The sequence below is a fragment of the Zingiber officinale genome, chromosome 3A (assembly GCF_018446385.1).
Source record: "Zingiber officinale cultivar Zhangliang chromosome 3A, Zo_v1.1, whole genome shotgun sequence".
Taxonomy (NCBI): domain Eukaryota; kingdom Viridiplantae; phylum Streptophyta; class Magnoliopsida; order Zingiberales; family Zingiberaceae; genus Zingiber; species Zingiber officinale.
In genome coordinates, this window is record NC_055990.1 from 65709683 (window position 1) to 65728443 (window position 18761).

An 18761-nucleotide genomic window follows, 5' to 3' on the forward strand; every position below is an offset into this window, starting at 1 on the left:
TTCAAGGCCTCCCCTTCCCCTCTTTTTATATTAGTTTCCCAACGGAAAATTATGGAAAGAGTTTTATAAAAAAATAGACTCATTCCTATTTTCTTTTAATTTTTTCTTTTTCTTTCCTTTTAATTAATCAATCCTATATTGATTTATTAATTAAACAACTATTTGTTGATATTTAATTGTTTGACCGGCCCCTTGCTTGGGCACCAAGCAAGGTGGCCGACCACTTATTAAAAGGGAAAGAAAGAAATTTTTTTTATAAAATTTAAAAGAAGAAAACTTCTAATAAAATTTTACAAACTCTCTTTTTTTTCTAATGTGGATATTAAAAGGAAAGTTTTAAAATTTAAAACCAAGTTTTAAAATTTAAAACATCTCAAATAATATTTCTTTTCAAAAGAAAGTTTTATAAATTTTACAACTCTCTTTTAAAACCTTGTGGCCTAATTTAAATTAGGAAAATTTTATAAAATTTTAAAATCTCTCTTTTTATAAATTGTAAATATCTGAGAAAATTTAAAAATTCAAAAACAACCTTCCTAATTTAAATATTGCGGCCGACCCCCTTGCCCAAGGCAAGGGCCGACCACTTCTAGAGAATATGTGGTTGGCCATTGCGTGGTCACCAAGCAATGAACCGGTCCCTTCTTAGATACCAAGATTGGCTTTTCTTTGGATGGACTTGAGGCTTTATTGAGGCTACAACAGGGACCTAGAGGAGAAATTGGTTTTGGCCTTCCGATGAGCTTGAGTATCCCGTGCTCTCCCCGAAGACACAACTCAAGTTCATCGATAATAACTCATTTCACTAGAGAGTTATTACCGCACTACTGCACCAATCCCAAATTACATTATGGGCTCCTTCTTATCATGAGTGTGTTAGTCTCCCTGTGTTTAAGATTACGAATGTCCACTAATTAAGTGAGTTACTGACAACTCATTTAATTAATATCTAGCTCCAAGAGTAGTACCACCCAACTTTATTGTCATGTTGGACTAGGTCTACCTGCAGGGTTTAACATGACAATCCTTATGAGCTCCTCTTGGGGACATTCTCAACCTAGATAACTAGGACACAGATTCCTTCTATAATCAACAACACATACTATAAGTAATATCATTTCCCAACTGATCGGGCATATTGATTTATTGAGCTAAACCTCACCCTTTGATAAGTCAAAGAAATAAATATTAAATATACATGCTTGTTATTATATTAGGATTAAGAGCACACACTTCTATAATAACTAAGGTCTAGTTCTTTTACTAAGTCAGTACAAAAAGAACTTACCTAAATGATCCTACTCAATACACTTATAATGTATCAGTGTAATTTATTAGTCAAGATAAACTAATACTTAATTACACTACCTCTATTCTGATGGTTTGTTCCTTTCCATCTTAGTCGTAAGCAACTATTTATAATTTATAGAGAACCGACAACATGATCTTCTAAGTGTGACTCCACACTCCATGTTATCTACTATATAAATTAATTGAACAATTACATTTAACAAATAAATGTAAACATTTTGACCAAGCTCTTTGGCTCTATACCCCTTGGCCTTAAAAGGTCTCTTGGTCATCTTATCTTCCAAGCAGGATTCACACGTTGGAAAGTTTTCCAACTCTAATGGACCCAAGAGTCCATCGGCTACAAGCTTTTGAATCCTACTTAAGTTAATATGACCAAGCCTTAGATGCCAAAGATGTGTTTGGTTCATTTCCGAAGGTTCTTTTCTCTTATTAGAGTTAGAAGATGTGTTATTAATTTCCATATTTTGCTTTGTGGGAGAAATTAGATTTAAAGTATATAAATTTCCAACCAATGCACCAGAACAAATAATAACTTTATTTTCTCTTTATAACCACATTGTTACTAAAGGAAACTGAATATCCATCCAAATACAGTTTAGAAACTGAAATTAAATTCTTTCTAAAACTGGGTACATAAAGACAATTCCTTAAAACCAATTTCCTATTCCTATCAAATGATAAGTAGACGTCTCCCACTAAAACAACTGCCACCTTAGTAGCATTGCCCATGTAGACAGTTATCTCTCTATCAAATAGTCGCCGGGTTTCCTGGAACCCCTACAAAGAATTGCAAACATGATCAGTGACTCCCGTATCTACACACTAGGTGCTGGTAGATAACACCGCTAAACATGTTTCAACTACTAGAGTATGAGATATATCTTTATTGTTCTATTTCCTACGAGGACAGTCCGCCTTCCAATGTCCATCTGCTTGCAAATAAAGCACTTGTCCTTCGGCTTCTTTATTCCAGCTTTTTGTCCTGCACCTTGAGGTTTATTCACCTTCTTTCCTGAGTCATTTTATTTCTTCTTCTTCTTGCCTTTCGGCTTAGAAGTAGAACCATTTTTTGCATAGTGAATTTGAGAATGTTGACGAAACAATCCTTCGGCTGCCTGAAGTTCTGTCAGAAGTTCCACCAATGAATACATCCTTTTATTCATATTATAGTTCAGGCGAAAATGCTCAAAACTTCTGGGCAGCGTTTGGAGGATGATATCGACCTGGGTTTCCCCATCAATTTCCCCTCCAAGAACTTGTATTTCGTTTAAGTAAGCCATCATCTTGAGAATATGATCCCTCACGGGAGTCCCCTCAGTCATGGTGGCTGTCATCAGTTTTCTCATTGCCTCTTGCCTAGCAGCCCGATTCTGATGTCCGAAGAGTTCCTGATGCTGATGTTGCAATACATTTGACATCGAAGCCAAGATGTAACACCGCGCCATCTCATCAGCTTTTACCCATTTACTATGATGCTGAATCTCCTCTGGGGTAGAATTATTGCTAGGTGTTTCTGGGCATTCCTCTGATAGTACAAACTTATAACCCTCAGCAGTTAAAACAATGTCCAGGTTTTTTTCCAATCTATATAGTTGGGACCAGTAAGTCTGTTTTCTTTTAGAATAATGGCCAGTGGGTTGAAAGTCATCCTAAGAATCACAAAATAAATTTTTGGTCAGAACTCTAAATTTAGAATAATATTGATTCTTCAAACAATACTATTTTAAATTAACCAACACCTTAAAACACCGTGAATTTTGTATGCCACGATAGTGTGGACGTATACAAATTCAACATTTGTAAAAGGAGGGTATATCCCATTAATTTTATTATCTTGTCAACCTAACTTTTTGACAAATAAAATTAATAGTTGGTTTCCTTCGGTCACACAAATAATAGCAGTGACTCCGATGGGGAGGATACTATTAGACGTGCCTAAGTGTCTACCATTACTTGACACTAAGTCCATTAATAAGATTGTGCCCCTTCCGATGGGGAAGATCACACGCTCTTAATTAATTTCCTATAGTCATCCGAAATGGAAGTTTGGTCTAGTGATCCGCAAACAAACTCATCCAATATGGAGGAAGGCACTCAGAGCCAACGCGTAAGTTTGTTTGCATCACTTACAAACCAGTAATGAAGACCGTGGAATTCACTAAAATAAATTCCTCTCCCACTTAGTTATTTAAAGTGAGGAATTTTGATGATGCTAGCCTACTAAACATGTACACTAACATTCACACATAGCACAATACAAAAGCAATAAATAGAAAAACTAATTTTCAACTATTATGGCTTTTATCTATTGTTGTCCTCCGTGTGTCATCATCCCTAGCTGCTGCCATCTTTGGCCACCGCCACCGGGTCTAGTTATCGCATCCATCTTGGTCCTTGTTCTGCTGCGCCACTCTGATCCTCAAAAGGTTCCACGCCTTGCAAGATTCGATCTGCGACATAAATAGAATTTTACATTTTTCGATCTTATATTCCTCGAAGGAATGTACATGTAAACTAGATCGAACATAAAATAAAATTTACATCCATTGATCCTATATTCCATAACAGGAATGTACATGTATCTAGATCAAAAAATAAAATCCTAATAAAACTAAATACAGCTCCTACTATATTTTATAATACAATCATGCACACACAATAAAATGCCCTTGACATGTCCAAGGGTCCAATCACACACACAATAGCTATAAGCCATAATAGTTAGATCCTGCATCCACAAAATTTAACACATCCTACTATTATCCTGCCTAAATTATGTATGACATGTGTATAATTAAACTAATACCAAATACACAAAGGTAAAACCCTAGCTCTGATACCAATTGTTGGTTGCTATTCGGAAAACCTAATGGTTCCATTGTACAAAAATTTTGTACAAAGGTCTGAACCTTTTCCTAGCTACAGTGTGTTCTTTTAAATTAAACTTGGATCGCCTGCGGAACTTAACACGTTTGATCCAAAGTTTAATCTATTTGTTCTTTTAGGTTTAGATTTGGATCTCCTACGGAACTTAACACGTTTGATCCAAATCACCTAGGTTATAAATTCAATTAAATATTAGTTTCCAAAATTGGCTTCCAGTGCTGCATGGCGAGGCACTTGACCTTCTTGGATAGTGGAGCAACCACCACCGACTAGACAAAGCCTTCTAAGGAAATTTAATATTTAATTTCCTTATATAACTCTAGGTTAACCAAAAGGAAACATCAAATCACAAGGAAAAAAGAAAAAGAACACAACATCGAAATTAAATTCGAAAAACAAGAATCGAATGCCTCTTGTATTTGGTATTTGTACAAAGAAAAATTAACTAGTATGATGCGGAAATTAAATACTAGTTATACCTCTTCCTTGTATGCTAAAAACCTCGAGATCTTCTGTCGTATCCCTCGCCTCCTCTTAGAAGTCGTGTGGGTGACGATCCTCCAAGACGAACACCACCCGGAAAGCTTCTCCTCCTTCTCTAGAATTCGGCCACCACCACCACAAAGGAGCAAAAGTGATCGCAAAGGGAAGAGAGGGGGAGGGGCCGACCACTTGATGATCTCCAACAACACAATATCAATTGTTAGGTTTTTCAAGGCCTCCCCTTCCCCCCTTTTTATATAAGTTTCCCAACGGATAATTATGGAAAGAGTTTTATAAAAAATTAGACTCATTCCTATTTCCTTTTAATTTTTTCTTTTTCTTTCTTTTTAATTAATCAATCCTATATTGATTTATTAATTAAACAACTATTTGTTTATGTTTAATTATTTAACCGACCCCTTGCTTGGGCACCAAGCAAGGTGGCCGGCCACTTATTAAAAGGGAAAGAAAGAAATTTTTTTTTATAAAATTTAAAAGAAGAAAACTTCTAATAAAATTTTATAAACTCTCTTTTTTTTCCTATGTGGATATTAAAAGGAAAGTTTTAAAATTTAAAACCAAGTTTTAAAATTTAAAACATCTCTAATAATATTTCTTTTTAAAAGAAAATTTTATAAATTTTACAACTCTCTTTTAAAACCTTGTGGCCTAATTTAAATTAGGAAAATTTTATAAATTTTTAATATATCTCTTTTTACAAATTGTAAATATCTGAGGATATTTAAAAATTCAAAAACAACCTTCCTAATTTAAATATTGCGGTCGACCTCCTTGCCCAAGGCAAGGGCCGACCACTTCTAGAGAATTTGTGGCCGGCCATTGCTTGGTCACCAAGCAATGAACTGGCCCCTTCTTGGACACCAAGATAGACTTTTCTTTGGATGGACTTGAGGCTTAATTGAGGCTACAATAGGGACCTAGAGGAGAAATTGGTTTTGGCCTTCCGATGAGCTTGAGTATCTCGTGCTCGCCCCGAACACACAACTCAAGTTCATTGATAATAACTCATTCCACTAGAGAGTTATTACCACACTACCGGACCAATCCCAAATTACATTATGGGCTCCTTCTTATCATGAGTGTGTTAGTCTCCTTGTGTTTAAGATTACGAATGTCCACTAATTAAGTGAGTTACTGACAACTCATTTAATTAATATCTAGCTCCAAGAGTAGTACCACCCAACTTTATTGTCATGTTGGACTAGGTCCACCTGTAGGGTTTAACATGACAATCCTTATGAGCTCCTCTTGGGGACATTCTCAACCTAGATAACTAGGACACATATTCCTTCTATAATTAACAATACATATTATAAGTAATATCATTTCCCAACTTATCGGGCATATTGATTTATCGAGCTAAACCTCACCCTTTGATAAGTCAAAGAAATAAATATTAAATATACATGCTTGTTATTATATTAGGATTAAGAGCACACACTTCCATAATAACTAAGGTCTAGTTCTTTTACTAAGTCAGTACAAAAAGAACTTACCTAAATGATCCTCCTCAATATACTTAAAGTGTATCAGTGTAATTTATTAGTCAAGATAAACTAATACTTAATTACACTACGTCTATTATGATGATTTGTTCCTTTCCATCTTAGTCGTGAGCAACTGTTTATAATTTATAGAGAACTAACAACAAGATCTTCTAAGTGTAACTCCACACTCCATGTTATCTACTATATAAATTAATTGAACAATTACATTTAACAAATAAATGTAAACATTTTGACCAATGTGATTCTTTATTTCAAAATAAATGTGTACAAAAGCTAAACTTTTAAGTATACACTCCAACAAGCTCGATACTAGTCGACTGCTAAAACTAGCAGTCGACTGGTGCAGTCGACTGCTAAAACTAGCAGTCGACTGGTGCAGTCGACTGCTAAAACATGCAGTCGACTGATCCACACTGACCGAACGAATAGAATCATTCTGTTTACACCCAGTCGACTGCACCAATCGACTGCTAAAACATGCAGTCGAGTGCTACAGTACTGCTACAGTAACGCTACAGTACTGCTACAGTAAAATCCTAAAACTAGGGTTTTACTCCGAGTACAATCTCTCATGCACTCGTACCCTCACCCTTACGACTCATTTGACACTTCCTTTGCAGCTTTGACCTCTTTCCTTCAAGCCTATTTCCTTTGGCTCTCGTCCCTCGGATGCATACAAGCCTGTGGCTCGTCCCCAATGCCATCCTTCGCGTATGCCTCGAAGTCGTTTCCCTCGGCCCTTGTCCTCATTGCCTTTTCCACGGTCCCTCGGATGCTCCATCCTTCACCGGACACGAAGCCATCAACCTGAGTCACATGTGTATCCTGCAGTCCTGCACAACTCAAGTACACATATCAAATACAAGGGTGAACCTAACTTAAACCCTTTGCCCAAACACCAAAACACATGGCCCCGCGGACCATTGGGATTGCTCCAACAATCTCCCCCTTTTTGGTGTTTAGCAATACGTTTAAGTTAGGGAAAACATATAGCAAATAAAACATGCTAAAACAAATGGACTTACGTTGCCAAGGCAATACACTTGGACTTACACCGCCAAATGAACTTACGTTGCCAGGGTTACACACTTGGCGACCGCCGTAACAATGCATCATGCATTGGAACCTATCCTAAGGCTCCCCCTACACCTATGCTCCCCATTGAGCTAGGATTTTACCACAGGGTTTTTAAGGACCTATTCCAAGGCTCCCCCTTTACCTAAGCTCCGAATTGAGCTAGGATTTTACCACAGGGCTTTTTAAGAACCTACAAGGCTCCCTTATGCAAAGGCATTAAGGTTTTTCCAACTTAACCTTACTTCTCCCCCTTTGCCTAACATCCAAAAAGTTCTCCAACAATATCCCAATTGTTGAAAACTTGTCATCCAAATTTACCCTAAACTGATATATTAATCCCTCATGGATTTCATACACCTGTATGAGTTGACTTGGTCAAAATCCAATGCTGAAAATAATTTCAGACTGGTATCAGTCGACTGCAAGAAGTACCAGTCAACTGCACTTATCGAAACAACACACAGAAACATTCTGTGCTCAATTTTCATTCCTGCCAGTCGATTGCTAAAACATGCAGTCGACTAGTGCAGTCGACTGCTAAAACATGCAGTCGACTGGTGCAGTCGACTGCTAAAACTAGCAGTTGACTGGCACAGTTTTTCAGCCTTTTTCAGCATTTCTGACCCAATTTCAGAAATACACCAATAATTCCACAAACCTCCAAAAATCCCCAAATTTTGTGGAGAGGTCTGCTTTACTTATGTCTACTTGGGAAAAATACATTCAAAAATGTATCTATCACCAATCCCAAGATTGACACAAAATCCAAAACTAGCTTAAATGGTTCAATAGAACCTTGACCTAAAGTCCTAGTTTTGGCTTCCTCTTGATGTATTTGCCCATACTAATCCATAATGCATCCCTAGCATTGGTTTATATGACATCTATACATCCAAAACTAATTATCATAATATATGACCCCAATGTCATATTTTCAAGCATGAAATACAACCCAATTGTGTGCCAATTCCCTAGGTTGAGACTCAAATCCGTCTCCAAATCATTTGGCACATCCCATGACTTAACCTAGACTCCCAAGTAAAACCCACTTGAGATCCATTATCCATGGGTCCCAATTTGACTCTTAGAGCTCCCCCTAGAGCTCTTAACCTCAGTCACCTCCCTAGGTGACTCATCCACAATGGCTAGACCACATCGGTTCACCCCCGGTGCCACTTGGCCTACAAACCTATCTTTCTTCACCTTGGACACTTTGTCCTTGGTTAATTTTTCCTTACCTTTAAATGGTTTTCCCTTGCCATTTATTGGCGTTGCCTTGCTATAGTCATATGCAACCCTAGCATATGTCTTTCCCTTAGCCTTAGAGACACTAGATCGGTATCCCAAATCGGATCTATCATTGTTGGGTCTTTGACTACCCAACACCATACCTAGACCCTTAGATCCAACATTGAATCTTTCTAGGGTTTTCTCCAATTTATCAAGTTTTGCCTTCAAAACTTGATTTTCCTTTTCTAGGTTCCTAAACCTAGAGTCAACATGTCCACCATGGACATTCCTAGACCTACCCATTTTTCTAGGCATATGTCTCTCTTTCTTGGGATTAATGCCTTGGGTCTCCTTAGGTCTACCATTTCTAATTTTATCATGAGTAGGTGCCTTGGGGTTTTGATCTACAATTACCCTACTCCTATCATGATATTAGAAACCAAAATTTTGCATGGGCATATAATGATTAACATTATTTTTCCTAGCATGCATGGAGGAATTTAAATTTGACTTCAAATTTAAACTAGGGTTTACCTTACCCTTTACCTTTGGAGCTCCCCCTTGACATGAGCCTCCATTCTTCCTCCACTTCTTCTCCCACTTCTTCAAATGCGCCAACTTCTTGATCTCTTTTTTCTTTGGGCATTTGGTGTGGTAATGACCCATTTCTCCACACGTGAAGCATCTAATGTGCTTCTTCTCCTTCTTCTTCTTGGCACCATCATTCCTACAACCCAAATTAGTATCTAAAATAATTTGAGTGGGTTTAGGAGTTACCTTCTTACCCATTGGGCATCTACTTTTGTAGTGCCCCCTTTTATTGCATCCGAAGCACACAATGTGATCTTTTGACTTTGCTTCAGTGGAGGTGCTCACTAGGTTGACCTCTTCCATGATTTCTTCTTCACTTGTCTTGGATTCTTCTTCAACCTTTGAGAATGTAGATGTTATATCTTCCTCATCCTCCTCGGATGTTGACCTTATGTCAACATCGGATTGGTCCTTCTCTTCTTGGACCTATGAGCCCTTCTCCTTGGACTCCTCTACTCCTTGGAATTGTGACGGGTCTTCATGATAGACAATGATCTTTTTCCAAAGATCACATGCACTTGTGCATTCACCTACACTCACAATGATATTAGAAGGTAATAGATTTAACAAAATTTTGGTTACCTCCTTATCCGCCTCCGCTTGCTCCCTTTGTTCCTCGGTCCAATGTTGAGGTCGGAGGGGCTTCCCCTTTTTGTCTGTAGGAAGTTCAAATGGGTCACTCAAGACAACCCATTGGTTCCAATCCATTTGGAACCATGTCTCCAACCGCTTCCTCCAATAATTGAAGTCTTCTTTGTCATATGGAGGTGAAATTCGGATATCCCATCCGAGCGGTCCTTCGGACTCCATCTTCTTCTTCCTCTAGCTTCTTGCTCTCTTGGCGGTTAGTCCGTAGAAGAGCGCCCTCGCTCTGATACCACTTGTTGGGACCTTGATGTTCGCTAGAGGGGGGTGAATAGCGTCTCACCCTAAATCGATTGCTTCCTATACTATTGTTAGCTTGCGCAGCGAAATACAAACAAAAACAAACAAGCTAAACTAAAAGCAAGACAAAGAAAGGAAATGCAAACCAAGCTACACGTTTGTTTAACGTGGTTCAGAGATTAGGGCTTCTACTCCACGGCTGTCCTTAAGGTGGACGATCCCTATCCGTCGGTGGATTAGCCCCCGGTGAACTTTGGCTATCTCAAGTCGCTCCTTGTGGGTGGAGAAACCTCACCACAACACCAACCAAGACTCTTGAGACTAGTAGACTACTAATTAGGGTTTACCACCACTAATTTCGTCAGAGATAACCAAGCTTCCAAGCCTTGGTTATATAGGTCGCGGGTTGAAAACCCCACCTACCAGTCGATTGCCAAAACATACAGTCGACTGCCTTCTATGGAAATTCGACCGTTACATCCCAACGGCTCGATACCAGTCGACTGCTAAAACTAGCAGTCGACTGGTGCAGTCAACTGCTAAAACATGCAGTCGACTGATCCACACTGACCGAATGAACAGAACCATTCTGTTCGCACCAAGTTGACTGCGCAGTCGACTACACTAGTTGACTGCTAAAACATGCAGTCGACTGCCACAGTACTACTACAATAAAACCCTAAAACTAGGATTTTACTCCGAGTACAATCTCTCATGCACTCGTACCCTCACCCTTATGACTCATTTGACACTTCCTTTGCAGCTTTGATCTCTTACCTTCAAGCCTACTTCCTTTGGCTCTCGTCCCTCGGATGCATACAAGCCCACGACTCATCCCCAATGCCATCCTTCGCGTATGCCTCGAAGTCGCTTCCCTCGACCCTTGTCCTCGCTGCCTTGTCCACGGTCTCTCGGATGCTCCATCCTTCACCGGACCCGAAGCCACCAACCTGAGTCACATGTGTATCCTGCAGTCCTGCAGAACTCAAGTACATATATCAAATACAAGGTTGAACATAACTTAAACCCTTTGCCCAAACACCAAAACACATGGCCCCGCAGACCATTGGGATTGCTCCAACATGTGGCAGCCTCTGAGGCAGCCAAAGAAGCTGTATGACTAAGGAACTTTCTAATGGACTTAGTTGTGATTCCTGGTTTTCCCAAGATCATCACAATTTATTGTGATAATAGCGGTGTAATTGCAAACTCGAAGGAACCACGAGCCCATAAAGCAAGTAAACATATAGAGCGCAAGTACCACCTGATACGAGACTTTGTCAAGCGAGGAGAAGTTGTCGTCGCCAAGATTGCATCAGCAGATAACCTGGAAGATCCTTTCACTGAGGCCCTTCCGGCGAAAGCTTTTGATCGGCATGTGGAGGGGATGAGAATCAGATGTATGGAAACAGATATGACAGCTTAGTCTTTTAGTATAAGTGGGAGATTGTTGGAGTGTATACTAAAAGCCTAGCTTTTGTAAACATTTATTTTTGAAATAAAAGAATCACATTGGTCAATATCTGCATTTATTTGTTAAATGTAATTGTTCAATTAATTTATATAGTAGATAACATGGAGTGTGGTATCACACTCAGAAAATCATGTTGTCGGTTCTCTATAAATTACAAACAGTAGGTCACGACTAAGATGAAAAGGGAACAAACCATCAGAATAGTCATAGTGTAATTAAATATTAGTTTATCTTGACTAATAAATTACACTGATACATTTTAAGTGTATTGAGTAGGATCATTTAGGTAAGTTTTTTTGTACTAACTTAATGAAAAGAAGTAGACCTTAGTTATTATGGAAATGTGTGCTCTAAATCCTTATATAATAACAAGCACATATATTTAATATTTATTTCTTTGACTTATCAAAGGGTGAGGTTTAGCTCGATAAATCAATATGCCCGATAAGTTGGGAAATGATATTACTTATAGTGTGTGTTGTTGATTATAGAAGGAATTTGTGTTCTAGTTATATAGGTTGAGAATATCCCCAAGAGGAGCTTAGAAGGATTGCCATGTTAAACCCTGCAGGTGGACCTAGTCCGACATGACAATGAAGTTGAGTGGTACTACTCTTGGAGCTAGATATTAATTAAGTGAGTTGTCAGTAACTTAATTAGTGGACATTTGTAATCTTAAACATAGGGAGACTAACAGGCTCATGATAAGAAGGAGCCCATAATGTAATTTGGGATTGGTGCGGTAGTGCGATAATAACTCTCTAGTGGAATGAGTTATTATCGATGAACTTGAGTTGTGTGTTTGGGGCGAAAATGGGATACTCAAGCTCATCGGAAGGCCAAAACCAATTTCTCCTCTAGGTCCCTTCGTAGCCTCATTATAGCCTTAAGTCCATCCAAATGTAAGGCTCTTCTTGGTGTCCAAGAAATGGGCCGGTCCAATGCTTGGTGACCAAGCAAGGGCCGACAACATCCTCTTTATAGGGGCCGACCCTATTTCTTGGTGACCAAGCATGTAGGGGCCGACCAAGATTAATTCAAATAGGAGGGGTGTTTTGAATTTTTAAAATCTTCTCTTTGTAAAAAACTATAAGTTTTAAAAGAGGATTTTTAATTTTTAAAACTTTCCTTATTTGAATTAGGCCACATGTTTTTATAGAGAGTTTTAAAAGTTTTAAAACTTTCATTTTTTAACCATCCTCATGGTTTAAGAAAAAAAGGAATATAAGTTTTAAAATTAAAATTTTCTATCATCATGTTAAAAAAAGGAAATTTTGTAAGAGAAGTTATAAATTTTAAAACATGGTTTTAATTTTTAAAACTTTCCTTTTTTAACTCCTACTTTAGGAAAGAGAGCTTGTAAATTTTATAAGAAGATTTATTCTTATAAAATTTTAAAAAATATATTTCCTTATTCCTCTTGATGAGGTGGCCGGCCACCTTGCTTGGTGCCCTAGCAAGTGGCCGGCCTTAATAAAATAAATAAAATCATCACAAAATCAAAATTGGTGATTGATTCAATCAAGAGGAAAGAAAAGGAAAAATAAAAAGGGAAAAGGAAAAAATCTTGGATGATTTTATTTTTTGTAAAAAGTTTTTCCTTATTTGCCTTGGGCAAGTAATATAAAAGATGGGGTGAGGGGGCTTCATGAGATACAACGCTTATTCTTTTGCTTGGTGATCTCTTTGTGGTCGGCCCCTCACTCCCTTCTCTTTTCCCATTTGCTCTCTTCTCCTTGGTGTTGGTGGCCGGATTTTAGAAGAAGAGGAAGAAGCTTTTGGGTGGTGTTCATCTTGGAGGATGATCGCCCACACGACGTCCAAGGCAAGGCGAGGAATACAGCAGAAGATCTCGATGTCATTAGCTTACAAAGAGAAGGTATAACTAGTAATTTTCTTCCGCATCGTACTAGATATTTTCTTTGTAAGAATTCTAAATATAAGAGGCAATTAGATCTAGTTTTTCGAATAAGTTTTTCGAGTTTGTGTTTCTTCTTTTTCGAATTTGTGATTCGATTGTTTTTTTTGGTTAACCTAGAGTTATTTAAGGAAATTAAATATTAGCTTTCATTAAAAGGCTTTGACTAGGTGGTGGTGGTTGCTCCTATATCCAAGACGGCCATGTGCCTCGCCTTGCAGTCCTGGAAGCCAATTTTGGAAATTAATATTTAATGGAATTAATAACATAGGTGGATTTGAATCAATAGTATTAAGTTCCGCTTGCGATTCAAATCTAAACCATTAAGAACAGATAAGTTAAATTTGGAATCAATGATGTTAAGTTCCGTTTGCGATTCCTAATTTAACTTCTAAAGAACACAATAGGTTATTTAAGGAAAGGTTCGACACTTGTACAAAAAAATTTTGTACAGTGGAACCGGTACATTTTCCTAGGACTAACCAACAATTGGTATCAGAGCTAGGGTTTGCCTCTATGTGTTTCGAATTCAAATAGGTTATGCACAACTCATACATAATTTAGGCAGGATAGTAGTAGGATGTGCTAACTCTTTGGTTGCAGGCTCCAACTATTATGGCTTATAGATGTTGTGTGTGATTGGACCCTTGGACATGTCAAGACCATTATTTTGTGTGCATGATTGTATGTATCAAATACAACAAGAGCTGTATTATTTTTAGAATTTTATTTTTTTCGATCTAGAATACATGTACATTCCCTTGTGGAATATAGGATCGATATATGTAAAATTCTATTTTTGTCGTGGATCGGATTCTTGTGAGGCGTGGTACTTTTGGGCACTAGAGGCGCAGCGGAATAAAAAGCAAGATGGATGCGATGACTCGACTCGATGGTTGTGGCTAAAGATGGCAGCAGCTAGGGTTGGTGCACATGGAGGGCAGTAACAGAAAAAGGCCATAATAGCTGGAAAATAATTTCCATATTTATTGATTTTATTTACTGTGATGTGTGTGTATGCATGTGATGTATGCTAGGATAGTTTAAAATTCCTCACTTTAAATAACTAAGTGGGAAAGAGATTTATTTTAATAAATTCCACGGTCTCCATTATTGGTTTGTAAGTGATGCAAACAAACTTGCGCATTGGCTCTGAGTGCCTTCCTCCATATCGGATGAGTTTGTTTGCGGATCACTAGACCAAACTTCCATTTCGGATGACTATAGGAAATTAATTAAGAGCGTGTGATTTTCTCCATCGGAAGGGGCACAATCTTATTAATGGACTTAGTGTCAAGTAATGGTATACACTTAGGCACGTCTAATAGTATCCTCCCCATCGGAGTCACTACTATTATTTGTGTGACCGAAGGAAACCAACTATTAATTTTATTTGTCAAAAAGTAAGGTTGAAAAGATAATAAAATTAATGGGATATACCCTCCTTTTACAAATGTTGAATTTGTATACGTCCACACTATCGTGACATACAAAATTCACGGTGTTTTGAGGTGTTGGTTAATTTAAAATAGTATTGTTTGAGGAATCAATATTATTCTAAATTTAGAGTCCTGACCAAAGTTATTTTTGTGATTCTTAGGATGACTTTCAACCCACTAGCCATTATACTGAAGGAGAACAAACTTACTGGACCCAACTACATAGATTGGAAAAGAAACCTAGACATTGTCCTTACTGCTGAAAGCTATAAGTTTGTATTGACTGAGGCTTGCCCTGATACACCTGACGGTGACTCTACCCCAGAGGAGATTGAGTATCATAAGAAATGGGTAAAAGCTGATGAGATGGCACGGTGTTACATTTTGGCATCAATGTCAAATTTATTGCAACATCAGCATCAAGATTTACCAACAGCTTATGATATAATGAACAATCTCAAAGAACTCTTTGGGCACCAGAGTCGGACTGCTAGGAAAGAGGCAATGAGAAAGCTAATGACAGCCACTATCTCTGAGGGGACACCCGTAAGGGATCATATCCTCAAAATGATGGCTTATCTAGATGAAATACAAGTCCTTGGAGGAGAAATCAATGGGGAAACCCAGGTCGATATAATTCTCCAAACGCTACCCAGAAGTTTTGAGCAGTTCCGCCTGAATTATAACATGGACAAAAGAGAGTATACGTTGGTGAAACTTTTGACAGAACTACAGGCAGCAGAAGGTATATTTCATTAAAGTTCTCAGATTCACTATGCTAAAAATGGTTCTACTTCTAAGCCGAAAGGCAAGAAGAAGAAGAAACAGGTCTTTTCAGCAAAGAGAGTGAATAAACCTTAGGGATAAAAATATGGAATGAAGAAGCCAAAGGACTAGTGCATCATCTACAAGCAGACAGGGCATTGGAAGGCAGACTGTCCTCGTAGGAATCAGAACAATAAAGGTATATCTCATGCTCTAGTAGTTGAAACATGTTTAGTGGTGTTATCTACCAGCACCTGGTGTGTAGATACGGGAGCCACTTATCATGTCTGCAATTTTTTGTAGGGGTTCTAGGAAACCCGACGACTATTTGATGGAGAGATAACTGTCTACATGGGCAATGCTACTAAGGTGGCGGCTGTTGTAGTGGGAGACGTCTACTTATCATTTGATAGGAATAGTAAATTGGTTTTAAGAAATTATCTTTATGTACCCAGTTTTAGACAGAATTTAATTTCAGTTTCTAAACTGTATTTGAATTGATATTCAGTTTCCTTTAGAAACAATGTGGTTATAAAGAGAAATAAAGTGATTATCTTTTCTGGTGCATTGGTTGACAATTTATATAAATTAAATCCAATTTCTCCCATAAAGCAAAATATGGAAATTAATAACACATCTTCTAACTCTAATAAGAGAAAAGAACCTTCGGAAATGAACCAAACACATCTTTGGCATCTAAGGCTTGGTCATATTAACTTAAGTATGATTCAAAGTCTTATAGCCGATGGACTCTTGGGTCCATTAGAGTTGGAAAACTTTCAACATGTGAATCCTGCTTGGAAGGTAAAATGACCAAGAGACCTTTTAAGGCCAAGGGGTATAGAGCCAAAGAAGCGTTAGAATTAGTTCATTCTAATTTTTATGGTCCTATGTCTATCCAGGCTAGAGGTGGTTTTGAATATTTTGTCTCTTTTATAGACGATTATTCAAGATACAGATACATTTACCTAATGCGCCACAAGTCTGAGTGTTTTGATAAGTTCAAAGAGTACAAAGATGATGTGGAGAAACGTCTAGGTAAAAGTATCAAGACACTACGGTCTGATCGTGGTGGCGAATACCTCTTAGGAGAGTTTAGGAATTACTTATCAGAGGTCGGGATTCAATCCTAATTGTCCGCACCTGGTACACCCCAACAGAATGGTGTGACAGAACAAAGGAATAGGAATCTTATGGAGATGGTTAGATCGATGATGAGTTATTCAGAATTACCAAATTCGTTTTGGGGATACGCTCTGGAAACGACAGCGCACATTCTGAACTTAGTACCTTCTAAATCTGTACCTTCTACTCCCACAGAATTGTGGAATGGGCGGAAGCCCAATCTAAGACATATTCGGATTTGGGGTAGTCCGACACATGTGCTGAAACCAGATGCTGATAAGTTAGAATCTCGTACAGAAGTTCGTGTGTTTGTGGGTTATCCCAGAGGAACGAAAGGTGGTTTATTTTATAGTCCTAATGACCAGAAGGTTATTGTTAGCACCAATGCCCAGTTTTTAGAAGAAGACTATATAATAGATCACAAGCATAGTAGCAAAATTGTTCTAGAAGAACTTAGAGAGGACACGTCTACTTCAGTACCAACAGTACAAGATGAAGTACCACAAGAGACTGCAACACGTGTCACACATGATACACAACCACAGACGGTGCCTCGTCGTAGTGGGAGGGTTGTGAGGCAGCTTGAGAGATTCATGTTTTTGGGAGAGTCTTCAGACTTGATCTCGGGTAAACATGAACCTGATCCCCGGACATATGATGAAGCACTCCAAAATATAGATGCAGTAACTTGGCAAAAGGCAATGAATTCAGAAATAGAATCTATGTATTCTAATAAGGTCTGGGAGCTTGTAGAACCACCTGATGGTGTAAAAGCTGTTGGATGTAGGTGGATCTATAAAAGAAAAAGTGGGACAGACGAGAAGGTAGAAACCTTCAAAGCAAGGCTTGTTGCGAAATGGTGTACTCAGAAAGAGGGAATCGATTATGAGGAGAGTTTTTCGCCGGTAGCCATGCTGAAGACTATCCGGATACTCTTATCCATTGCCGCTCAAATGGATTATGAGATTTGGCAAATGGATGTCAAGACTGCATTCCTTAACGGAAGTTTTGTAGAAAACATCCATATGAAGTAACCAGAGGGATTTATTAAAAAAGGCAAAGAGCATCTAGTATGCAAGCTCAATCGGTCCATTTATGGACTGAAGCAAGCTTCAAGATCTTGGAGCATCCGGTTTAATGAAGTAATCCAGTCATATGGATTTATTCAGTGTCTGGATGAGTTTTTGTGTATACAAAAAGTATAACGGAAACGTGGTGGTATTTCTTGTACTATACGTAGATGATATTTTGTTAATTGGTAACAATGTCAAGGTATTATCGGACATAATAGTATGGTTATCCAAACAATTTACTATGAAGGACTTAGGAGAATGTGCACACATTCTTGGGATCAAAGTTATAAGGGATCGCAAGAAAAGAATGTTGTGTCTATCCCATGTTTTATATATAGATACAATCCTTGCTCGTTTTAGCATGCAAAACTCCAAGAAAGGTTTCTTACCTTTTAGGCAAGGAGTAGCTTTATCTAAAGAGATGTCTCCAAAGACATCAAAGGAGATAGAGGACATGAAGGCAGTTCCTTATGTCTCGGCTGTAGGAAGCCTTATGTATGTAATGCTGTATACGAGACTTGATATCTGTTTTGCCGTGGGCATGGTTAGCAGATATCAGAGTAACCCTGGACAAGGACATTGGACTGTGGTAAAACATATGTTAAAGTACCTGAGAAGGACTAGAGACTATATGCTAGTTTACCAGGCAGATGATTTGCTCCCTATGGGTTACACGGATTCGGACTTCCAATCAGATAGGGACAATAGTATGTCTACGTCAGACTATGTGTTTACTCTAGGAGGTGGAGCCATTGCATGGAGGAGTGTTAAGCAAAAATGCGTCTCGGACTCAACCATGGACGCTGAGTATGTGGCAGCCTCTCAGGCAGCCAAAGAAGCTGTATGGCTAAGGAACTTTCTAATGGACTTAGATGTGATTCCTGGTTTGTCCAAGATCATCACAATTTATTGTGATAATATTAGTGCAGTTGCAAACTCGAAGGAACCAAGAGCCCATAAAGCAAGTAAACA